General features: G+C 30.9%; 1 long non-coding RNA gene across 1 annotated transcript; it reads right to left on the bottom strand.

The window, feature by feature from the left end:
• Positions 1 to 3122: 3122 nt before the first annotated feature.
• LOC141723927 (uncharacterized) lies at positions 3123 to 6000 on the bottom strand. Its single transcript, XR_012576401.1, has 4 exons — positions 5725 to 6000; positions 5276 to 5324; positions 4851 to 5037; positions 3123 to 3431 (listed from the first exon to the last, which is right to left on the bottom strand). It is a non-coding gene; the product is annotated as an uncharacterized LOC141723927 (long non-coding RNA).
• Between the last annotated feature and the right edge of the window lie 4154 nt (positions 6001 to 10154).

The following is a 10154-nucleotide window of genomic DNA, read 5'->3' as shown; positions in this document are numbered from 1 at the left end:
TTATAAAGCACAATTGAAAGCCTTTCATCATATTGGAAGAGTAATGGAGAAAACCATTGATGGACATTAGACCGAAGTCAAGATAATGGTTAATAATAGGATGGACGGATGCCGACCTTTACTGAGATGAATCTAAATTCAATAAGTTTTCAGACAAGCTTCAAGCTCTCTCTCTCTTGAACTAGTTGAAAAAAATATCACTAAATTGAAGGACTCTTTCATAGCTCTGCATAATGTGATCCAGACACGAATCACCAAAAATAATGATACCACGGTTAATCTGGATTAGTTGTAAAATGCTAGAAAAATAAGTGGTAGCAAGGTCGATGACAAAATGAAAAGTAAGGAGAGAAGAAAGGGAATGATGAAAACAAGAAAAATAAAAGGGATGGAAATGATAGAATGGAGATATGGAAAACACCAGACATCCAAATATCAAAAACTCTACCAACCCAAACACAAAAACCTATCCAAACACAATCTCAAGTAATACAAACCCTTAAGAATAAGTACAAATACAAGCCAACTGCTAATTCTCTACTGAAAATCCCTATCACAGCTAGTGAAACCTTACTTAAGAAAATATCTAAACCACCTTCATTCAAACCTCCAACTAGAACTCACTTCAAGACTATAGGAAGAAAGCCAAGAATTATTTCGATTAAGATGACTTTAGACCAATTTATGAAAGCATGTCAGATGATGATTATCACAAACAATTTGCTGAGGAGACAGTCAAAGGCTGTGTTGTTACTTTAGAAGAAGTCAGGATCTACTACAAAGATGACACCTTTATTTTGCTGAATAGAGAAGTTATTGAAATATTTTCAACTGCTAGATTGGAAAGAGTGATAAGTTTGATGAATGAAAGAGATTCCAGTACAATAATGATGAAGGTTGTGTTGGCTGAGAGGTTGAGAGAGAGAATTATAAGGCATGCAAGGAAAAAGGTAAAAGGATGGAAAATGAAAGAAAATATGCTAAAGAGGTTGAAATTTTTTAGACAAGGTCAAATGAATTGAAGGCAAGGGGGTTGAGAATGGTGTTTGCAAATGGTGAAATTCTGAATATTAAGACTCACAGATTATCAAGGAACATGAACATTGTGACTCACAGTTATTCATTAGCTAAATGGATCAAACTGGTGGAAGCTCTAAGAGGAACTGAGATTATTGAAAATCAAGAAATATTAGTTAAAGTCAAGGACCTTACTGGAAAAGAAGCTGGTTATGAGAAATTTAGATAAGCTTTGTAACTCATTATTTATGTAACTATAATATGTATAAAATTTATACTTTGTAAATTTCTTAATCTTATTGTATTTGATTTTAGCTTGGGGGTAGTCTTATTATCAGGCATAAATTTGTGACAAGTAATTTTCTAATAAATTGGGGAAGATTATTGTACAAGACCTGCATGTACATAACAAGACTAAGTCACATTAACAACTCTAAGAATAAGTTATATGATAATATAAATTTTTATTTTGTAATTGTATTCCTTCAGTCTTTATAAATGTTATTTAGATTAGAATGGAGGATTTTTCTCTGAACATCCTTCAAGCTAAGGAATAAACTCTGAAAGAATATCAAATCCTGATCATGTCTCGGAGAAAGTTTAGCAACATGAATTTTAATAATACTATTCTAGGAAAAATGTTTCAAGTCAGACATCGATAAGTCACAGATCAAGGAAAATCGAGAAGACTGTCGAGAAGTCCAAAATGACTTGTATAGAAGTCCTAAGAGATGTCAAAAGGTCAATATCCGTGTAGAGATCATAGATATTGAAAAGATAAAATGCCTATGTGGAGAACTGAAGGTATCGACAAGTCATTTTTGTATGTAGATATCTAGAGATATCGACAAGTCAAATCTTCATGTAGAGAACTAGTGATATCGATAAGTCAAAAGCCTATGTAGAGAATTGGAGATATCGACAAGTCAACTAGAGACCCGACCAGTCAAAGACACATGCAGAAAAATCAAGATATTAATAAGTCATTATACTTATCGATATGTGACATCTCTGCATGACAAAATAGATCTTGATAAACTATCTCAAAATTCAGAGTGCAAAAAAATTCAATATTTAAGATTATCAGTCAACAAACAATTCTATCACTGATGGAAAGACTACAAATATAGCTTGAAGAATTTAAGATAAGGGCCAAGATTCACTGGACACAGGAGGGTCACAAACCTACAAGATTCTCCACAGATTTGCTAACACTGGAAATGGAAATAGACAAGATAACTTTAAAAAATGTGTAAGTACATTTTAGTGCAAGTTTTGTGTAGCCGTGTTGTTATTCTATAAAGCATGCGTGGGTCCTTAGTTTAGAAGTAGAAAATAGATCTAGATAATATCTTGTATTCTCTCTAAAGATTTGTAGTTCATTTCTAATTTTCAAGAAGACAAATTTGTAGTAAAATAAATTTAATTAAGACAATCAATTATGTTTTTGTTATTTTATTTGTGTGTTTACAGTTAAACATTTTTTCTCTACAAGTTCGTATATGCTTTGTTCATTTATAAACCAAACACTTTCAAAGAAAATAAAAATCCAAAGAAACACATTCATCCCGTCTGTGTTATATTTCATTACACTCAATATCTAACATAATGGCGTATAAGATATGTAAGCCAATATATAGAACATGCCTCATCGACACGCTTACCAATAAGCCGTATCCTTTTCATATTTGAAGTACACTACTACATATTTGAGCTTGCATAGCATTTAATTTTGCACTTGGATATCACTTTCAAGTGCTATGCAAGCCAGTGCTATGTAAGTGCAAGTGGTTTACATAGCACTTTTTTTAACGTTATGCAAGTGCGGGTGGCTTAGATAGCACTTCCATAAGTGTTATTTAAGTGTGTGTTACGTAACTTCGGGATATATTATAGCATGTTAAGAAGCGCTATGCAAGTCTTTTCACTTTTATATAGCACTACTTACATAACACTTCTCAAAGCGCTATCCAAACCCTTTTTTAATTTTGATCATTTTACTGCCTTTTTTTAGCTATAATATCCACAAATAATTCTATGATTACAATAATAAATTGACAATAACAAGAGTTGCATAAGATGAGTGAAAAATTAATATGCCGAAGTCAAACAAACAAAATATTAAATCAAAAATAACAACTGCTTTTAAAAAGCACACCATTCAGTACAAATTGTTGATCAACACATTTACTTTACAAAGCCAGAAGGAAATATGTACCATTACATCACATTCATGTATCACATTCCTCTTCATACCTAGTATAAAATTTCAGCTACTAAATAAGGGGAAACATCGAGACATAATGAGGCTAGTTGCGTTACTAGCAACATCATGTATCTATACACTAATCTATCTTAAACAAAAGCAAGCATTTGCTCAGCAACACCACGTTCATCAACCAACTGTCTTCATCCTACAAAAGAAGCAATGTTCACATTATAAATGTTTTCGTACACTCATGATTACTGCCATAAATATAATACACACATGTATCTACGTAACTCTGAATTCCCACCAGTATCAAAAACCTCAAACTTGGACTTAAAACTATATAAAAAAATTCACAACAGCAAAAGACTGATTTGAGGTTCCACCATGATTTAAACTCAGCTTAGAAACCTCCTTGAAAAACCAAATCAACTTGAATTTTCATCAAAAAACAATACCTACAAGTTATAGGCTATTTTCTGAATAAACGAAGAGCCAATGGCCTATTCTACCATAAGCTGATCCTATTATAAGTCTACAAAAATTACACTAACTTCACTTCCAAATATTTAAGCTAAAAATGAACTAGACTACACTCTGGAATTCTTAAAAAATGAACTTTGTTAAATATGTATTGTACTACGGTAAAATGATCAGTATATCAATCATTATAACAAGATAAACTACCCTTTTATTAATTCCAGAATTAATAAAAGGTAATACTTGTGTACAATTTTCCAACTTAATAGTTGAACCTCTCTCTTGCAGTATGTATGTACTAATACTTCATATACATCTCTCCGAATACTCGTGCATACGGGGCATCTCGTAAAACAAAAAGAATTAGTCACCACGTGGCTTAAAAATTTTAATATTTGAATATTAGAATAAAATTCAACTCCCATTATGTCTTGACTCTTCATATTTGGGATTTCCCCATCCAATAGTACATCAGTATAAACTTTTAACAAGGTTCTCTACCATACATTCAAATTAACTGAAGGAAACCAATATTAAGTTATGTTAGGCCTAAGAAATTGAAATTATAGAAGCTACCGCTACATGGTATAATCCGACTAAGTCTTTAATTTTGAAGCATTAGCTAAAAGCTCGAAAACCAAAAGGATAGTAACTATAGACTGTAGTCCCATTAATTTAAAATAATTTCACATACTCACAAATTATTTACCACCATTTTTATGTAGACACCCACTAGTTTTACATAGAATTAAAATCTTAGAAATTATATTAAGGTGTTTAATGCCAGTGCAACAAATGCAGTAGTTTTAAAAAATCAGAACTACAAGACCATTTATTTTATTTAAGTAACATTTAGTTTTAGCACTCCAAATTTATTAGCAGTCAAAATAATCAACTAATTTGACCTAAAATGGAATTTATAGTCTTTTATGGGGGCAATATTTTTAATTTTTAATCACTAAAATTTGTTCATTATTCCCTCCTATATCTTTTCATTCTCATTTGTTCAAAAAATTTCATCCCCATTCCATTCTCTTCAAATAAACACAGCCATAGTATTGTAACTTCAACGGTGCACTAATATACTGAATAAAGATAGTAGCATGCCAAATATATTATAATAACAAAAAAAGAAAGTATATACCTGAATTAGATACTGAGCAGCCTGAACTTGTGCTGAGTTCCCTTTAATTTCCACAGTGATCTCATCTTTTAGGCCCATGCTCTCTTGCACGGTGAGGATAGCAACGCTGAATATATGCAATCTTGGACCCTCCTACCCCAGTGATATTATCGCAATACATGAGCAGTATTTGCATTGTTTGTGCTACCTTATATTCGGAAGTTACAAAAAGATGGAACCGTCACAAACACTTCAAGGTAGTAGATAAATGATATGCCCGAATGTATTAACAGATAAGAAAATGAAGTCCATACTGTAAATCCACTAAACGTGAAGGCTCTAATAAGTATTACAGAATACTATCAGATATCAGATCATTTATGCTCTAAAAATAATAGTAAGGCCCGCGTTCAAACAAAATATGAATTATAGTTCTGGTAACTTACAAGTCAGTCACTGTGTATAGTGTTTATATTTCTTGTTCATTCCTTCTCCCTGGCCACCAATAATTTACAGATATAATCAGACTCATTATGTGCAAAATGAATTTGTATATGGACCCATAGATAAACCAATTTGTAGTTGACTAGACAGAGTATATTCTTTCTACGAAATATAAAACATTTTATTATTACTAGAAATCATATTTTTACATTACTCTTGCTATAAGTAGGTATTTGAACTCCCAAAACAGGTCATAAACAAAAACAATAAGAATCCAAGCTACTAAAAAAGCACAAAACAGGGCAAGTGAAGAAAAAAACTGTAATTCCAAATTAAAATCCTAAACTTGAAACCTACCAAGTTAGGAAGAAGCAATTGAAACCCCCAAAATTAAATACCACGCAATTTGGGAGGAACCCAATTGAAAAAACCAACAAAATTAACAACTCACAATTCGATTTGAGATTAGTTCGATGAAGGCAAAGTGATCGTTGAAGGCTTCAAATTAAATTCTTCGATGCTTTGTTGATGAAGACTAGAAGTAACGAATTTATAGACACCTTCAATTGCTCTCTCTTCTATCTCTCCCCGGTCAGATTACTCATATTAATAGACGTGAATTGAACCCCTTTACCATACCTGAGAAGCTCTCGATAAACTTTATAGACATACAAAAACCCTCTGTATTTGGGATGCGTTATCAAAGATATAAAAATAAAATTTTACCTTAGGAGACATTTACTTGTATAACGTTTGTACAAAAGCTTTAGTAGCGTTCAAAATTAAATAAAAAATAAAAATAAATACTTAAAATACAGTTACTTACATAGCAGCTGTATACATGCTATATAGGTTGCATCTTAGGGGGTGTTTGTTTCAATAAATCTGGGTATGAGGTATGGGGTTGGAATGGATAAAACCCATACCATGTGTTTGGTTAAATTTTTTTTGTTTTAAAACCCATTCCTGAAACCCATGAGGTATGGGGTTTAGAAACACATGTGAATAAGTGGATATGAGCTAAATCAAACTTTTGGGTATCATTTTTATTATTTTCTCTAGTCTTTCTTTTTAACTAAAGTATAATTCTTTTTTTAGCTCTAGTTTTAATATTGATGAATAAAAAATGTGAATGTATATTTAATTTTTTTAAATACTACGTAAAAATATTTATAAACTCATATTTTAGTAAGAAAAATTATCAAAAATACTAGCTTTTTTTATTTATTTCTTTTAGCAATTTTATTATCTTCTAATTTTTTTGGCAAAAATATAGAATCAACCAAAATCAAGCAGACATACAATTAGTTGAATCAATTTTTTTTTGTTGCATTTGAGCTTACATGGAGTGGCATAAATTCGTCGAAAATTGCATCTAATTGAATCAAGTGCATTAAACAGTATTTTCGTAAAAAAATTGGAAAATAGCATTTTTTTAAATAAAAAAGTATTTTTGCAATTTTTTTTAAAAATTATAATATATTTGTAAAAATATCTTTAGCCTTAGATATTTTTCAAAAAAATTATATTTTTAGCCTTACTAATTATGATTGTCAAGTGATCGTGTATACTTTTAGATTTTAATATTAAAATAATTAATTAACAAAAAATAATAATTAAATGTCTTTTGATTCTTGATTCCAATTAGTTTATCAACGAGATATGTTCTCATCCTATTTTGAACCAAACATGTGATATCAAGTATCAAGTTCCAAACCCATACTAGCTTAACCCGATACCATCCAACGAACCAAACGACCCCTTAGATAGCAGATAAAACGCTATGGTCGTATTTTTTTATTTATTTTTAAATTTTAAATTATTTCTTGCATAGCATTTATATAAAAAATGCTATATAAGCATCTCTCTTGTATAGCATATAAATACAAATGCTATACAAGTGCTGTATTCTAAATTTAAATTTATAGTAGTGTACATTACACTTCTTCAAAGGATGACTAGTGATGAGAGATTTCGCTATTACCCTATGCATCAATCAATCCCTAGAGGTCGCCTCATGACCTCTAATATCACTTTGAAGATTAATTAATATTTGAAGACTTACAGGCCAACTCGCTTGGGACCACCTCAGGTATATTGAAAAATAGTGAGTCCTACTTCTAACGGGCATATCGTCATCATGTTTTTATAAATTAAAAATAAAGGCTCATAGTGAAAGCTCCTATGGGAGGGGTCACATCAGTACTTTTAAAAGGCCGCAATGCGTTCAAAGGTATTTAAGGATCACATGTGAGGACAAAGGTGTCTTCACGCCTACTCATGACAGAATTTCGCCTCCTTATAGTTTTGTAGCCTCATGCCTCAAATCATGATAACTTCAGCTTCCCTCAGATAATCTTCACGACTATTGGGTCTTGACTTTGATAGACGGAACGAAACCCTAAAATATCTATATGTAACTTGTTTTCAAAGAACTACGTGTGTCTTGAATCCTTATAAACAAGGTACGTAGGTTTCTTATTTTAGGTTGAAAAATAATTTGTATTTGAGAGAATATATATATTTATATATATATATATATTATCTAGCATCCGAGTATCAAATCAACAAGGTCGGTCGTAACATCCATCCAAATCCATCTTGTGTTCTTTGTATTCTTAGAAAAATATCCATATTCTGCTATATGATGCCAGCAAACTCCCAAAATATTGTTATACAAAATTCGCTATGTAAGAGAATTTTACATGACTTGTTAAGAAAAAATTCAAATTCAAACTCGTTAGGCAAAACCTATATTCTACTCGTAAAAGTTAGATACCGTAAAAATGTTATTAGTATTTAATTTATCAAGCACTATTTTAGTGTAAATCAGTACATGGGCTTTTATATTTGTTAACTTATCCTTACAAATTTCAATTTCATGATATGCTTTTACTTGAAAATAGTTGAATAAAATTTTTGGGTCAAATATGGTTTGCCTATTTAGGTTTAGTTTTGTATCATATGCCTCGGCTTTTTTGAGCTTCACTTGGTGATTCTTTTTTTTTTAAAATAAAAATCTCAATAAACCTTCATATAAATTACACATGGTTGTATGTAACAAACTATGCCGAGAATAGGCAAAAACATTATAACTATTCAGTATATAAGGAACCCGATTCTTATGATGTGATCATTTGTTTGCTAACTTTTTAATCTGAGCTATATAATACTTAGAATTTTAATCAAAAGCTGACTTACAGGTTTCTAGAATGGGACCAACCTCAAGCTGGTATAAGTAATATTCCTCTTAATAACATTCACCACCATTAACAAGTATCTATCGATAGTAACTTATTGAGTTTGCATTTCAAAAAGCCAAAATAAAGCCTTGTGCACCCTAATTGCTACAGCTTCCAAACCTTAGATTCCATCCTCATATTCTTGCCTCGCAAGAAGTGGTCATGCATTATTAGCACGCAACAACATGCATGCTTTAAACTAGTTAACTCTACTCAACTCGAAAGCATCAATTGTCCATCACTGGGAACTATCCATTTCTCAACACTTTTAGCTCCTCTTGTTGTACTATTTCCAGAATTTAATTGGCTTTATTTTTACTTAAACTCTATGAATTCATCAAAAGAACATTTAGTTAATGTCATTTCATCACAAATCTAATCTTAAGTTTGTCTTATATATATTGTTGTTAATGTCAGTTATTAAATGTAAATAAAATAATTTTTATTATAAAGTATTAGTTAAAGAAACAGTTGACTTTGAAAAAAAACACATTTTTAGACAAGAGTATGAAATGAGTTTAACTACGTTAAATTTAAAAAAAATCCCAAAATCAGTAAATACTTATGAATAAACGGTTGAGCAAAAAAATTAATAAAAGCTAAACTCAACCGAAAGTGAAAAATATTGACAAAAATTGAATCAATTAAATCATATCTGAACAAAACCGAATCGATTTGACGGTCATGTTTCAGTTTACATTCCAACTAAACTGATTTAAACAAAACCAAAATGATATATATATATATATATATATCCTAGACAATTACTCATCTTTAGGTTTAGCAGTGGTGAGTAACCACGGTATTTCACGAATGTTACTTGTCAAATGAGCTAATACCCTAATTATAAATTTTGATACAAGTATATGATGAAATATTTACAAAGTCTATAACTCCTACAAATCCATGGTGAGAGGATTTGGTTGTCACGTTGAAATCTCAATTTAAAACAACCTCTTTAATCTTAATTTAGTTATCGGCATAATAAACAACTAATATATATCATATGTCACTTCAAACTAAACCAAGACCTTTTAGATTATTGTGCTACAAACAAGAATTCCTAATTCCACAAATATATTTTCTTTCTTTTAAACTCTTTGTCAGAATGACGAAGAGTGTAGTGGGACGTCACCTAATCATGTACTGTATGTCATATGGTGTGAAAGACTGGTCATCTTAAGTACCAATTTGGTTATCTCATTTATATTAATCATTACTCATTCTTTCTTTTTCAATTATAAATTTATTGAAATACGAATCCTTCTAATTATTTTGTTGCACTGTTGTTCTTTAAGGAAGTTTTCCAAACAAAATCAGCCTACCAAGAACTAAGCGGACAAAGTTCCAATCATTGGATTTACATGCTTTTAGTGTGAAAACTCCGGGCATATGGCAAGGATTGTGAATCACCAGCCCTAGTCAGTGATATACAAAGAATCGTGGGATTTACTCTGAAAGTGAATGAGTCCCCAAAAGTAAGAGATTATGATAGGTTTGTGAAAATGTTATTTGGAATACGGATGCGACGACGGGTATGCTTACTGTGAATTCTTTATGTGCTAAAATATTAGTGGATCCGGGAGCAACTCGATTATTGTTTCCCAGTATTTTATTGATAAATTGAATTTTTAAATAA

This window comes from Apium graveolens, chromosome 5 (assembly GCF_009905375.1).
Source record: "Apium graveolens cultivar Ventura chromosome 5, ASM990537v1, whole genome shotgun sequence".
NCBI classification, from domain to species: Eukaryota; Viridiplantae; Streptophyta; class Magnoliopsida; order Apiales; family Apiaceae; genus Apium; species Apium graveolens.
The sequence above is the reverse complement of the archived record's forward strand: the minus strand, read 5'-3'. Positions and strand labels throughout refer to the sequence as shown.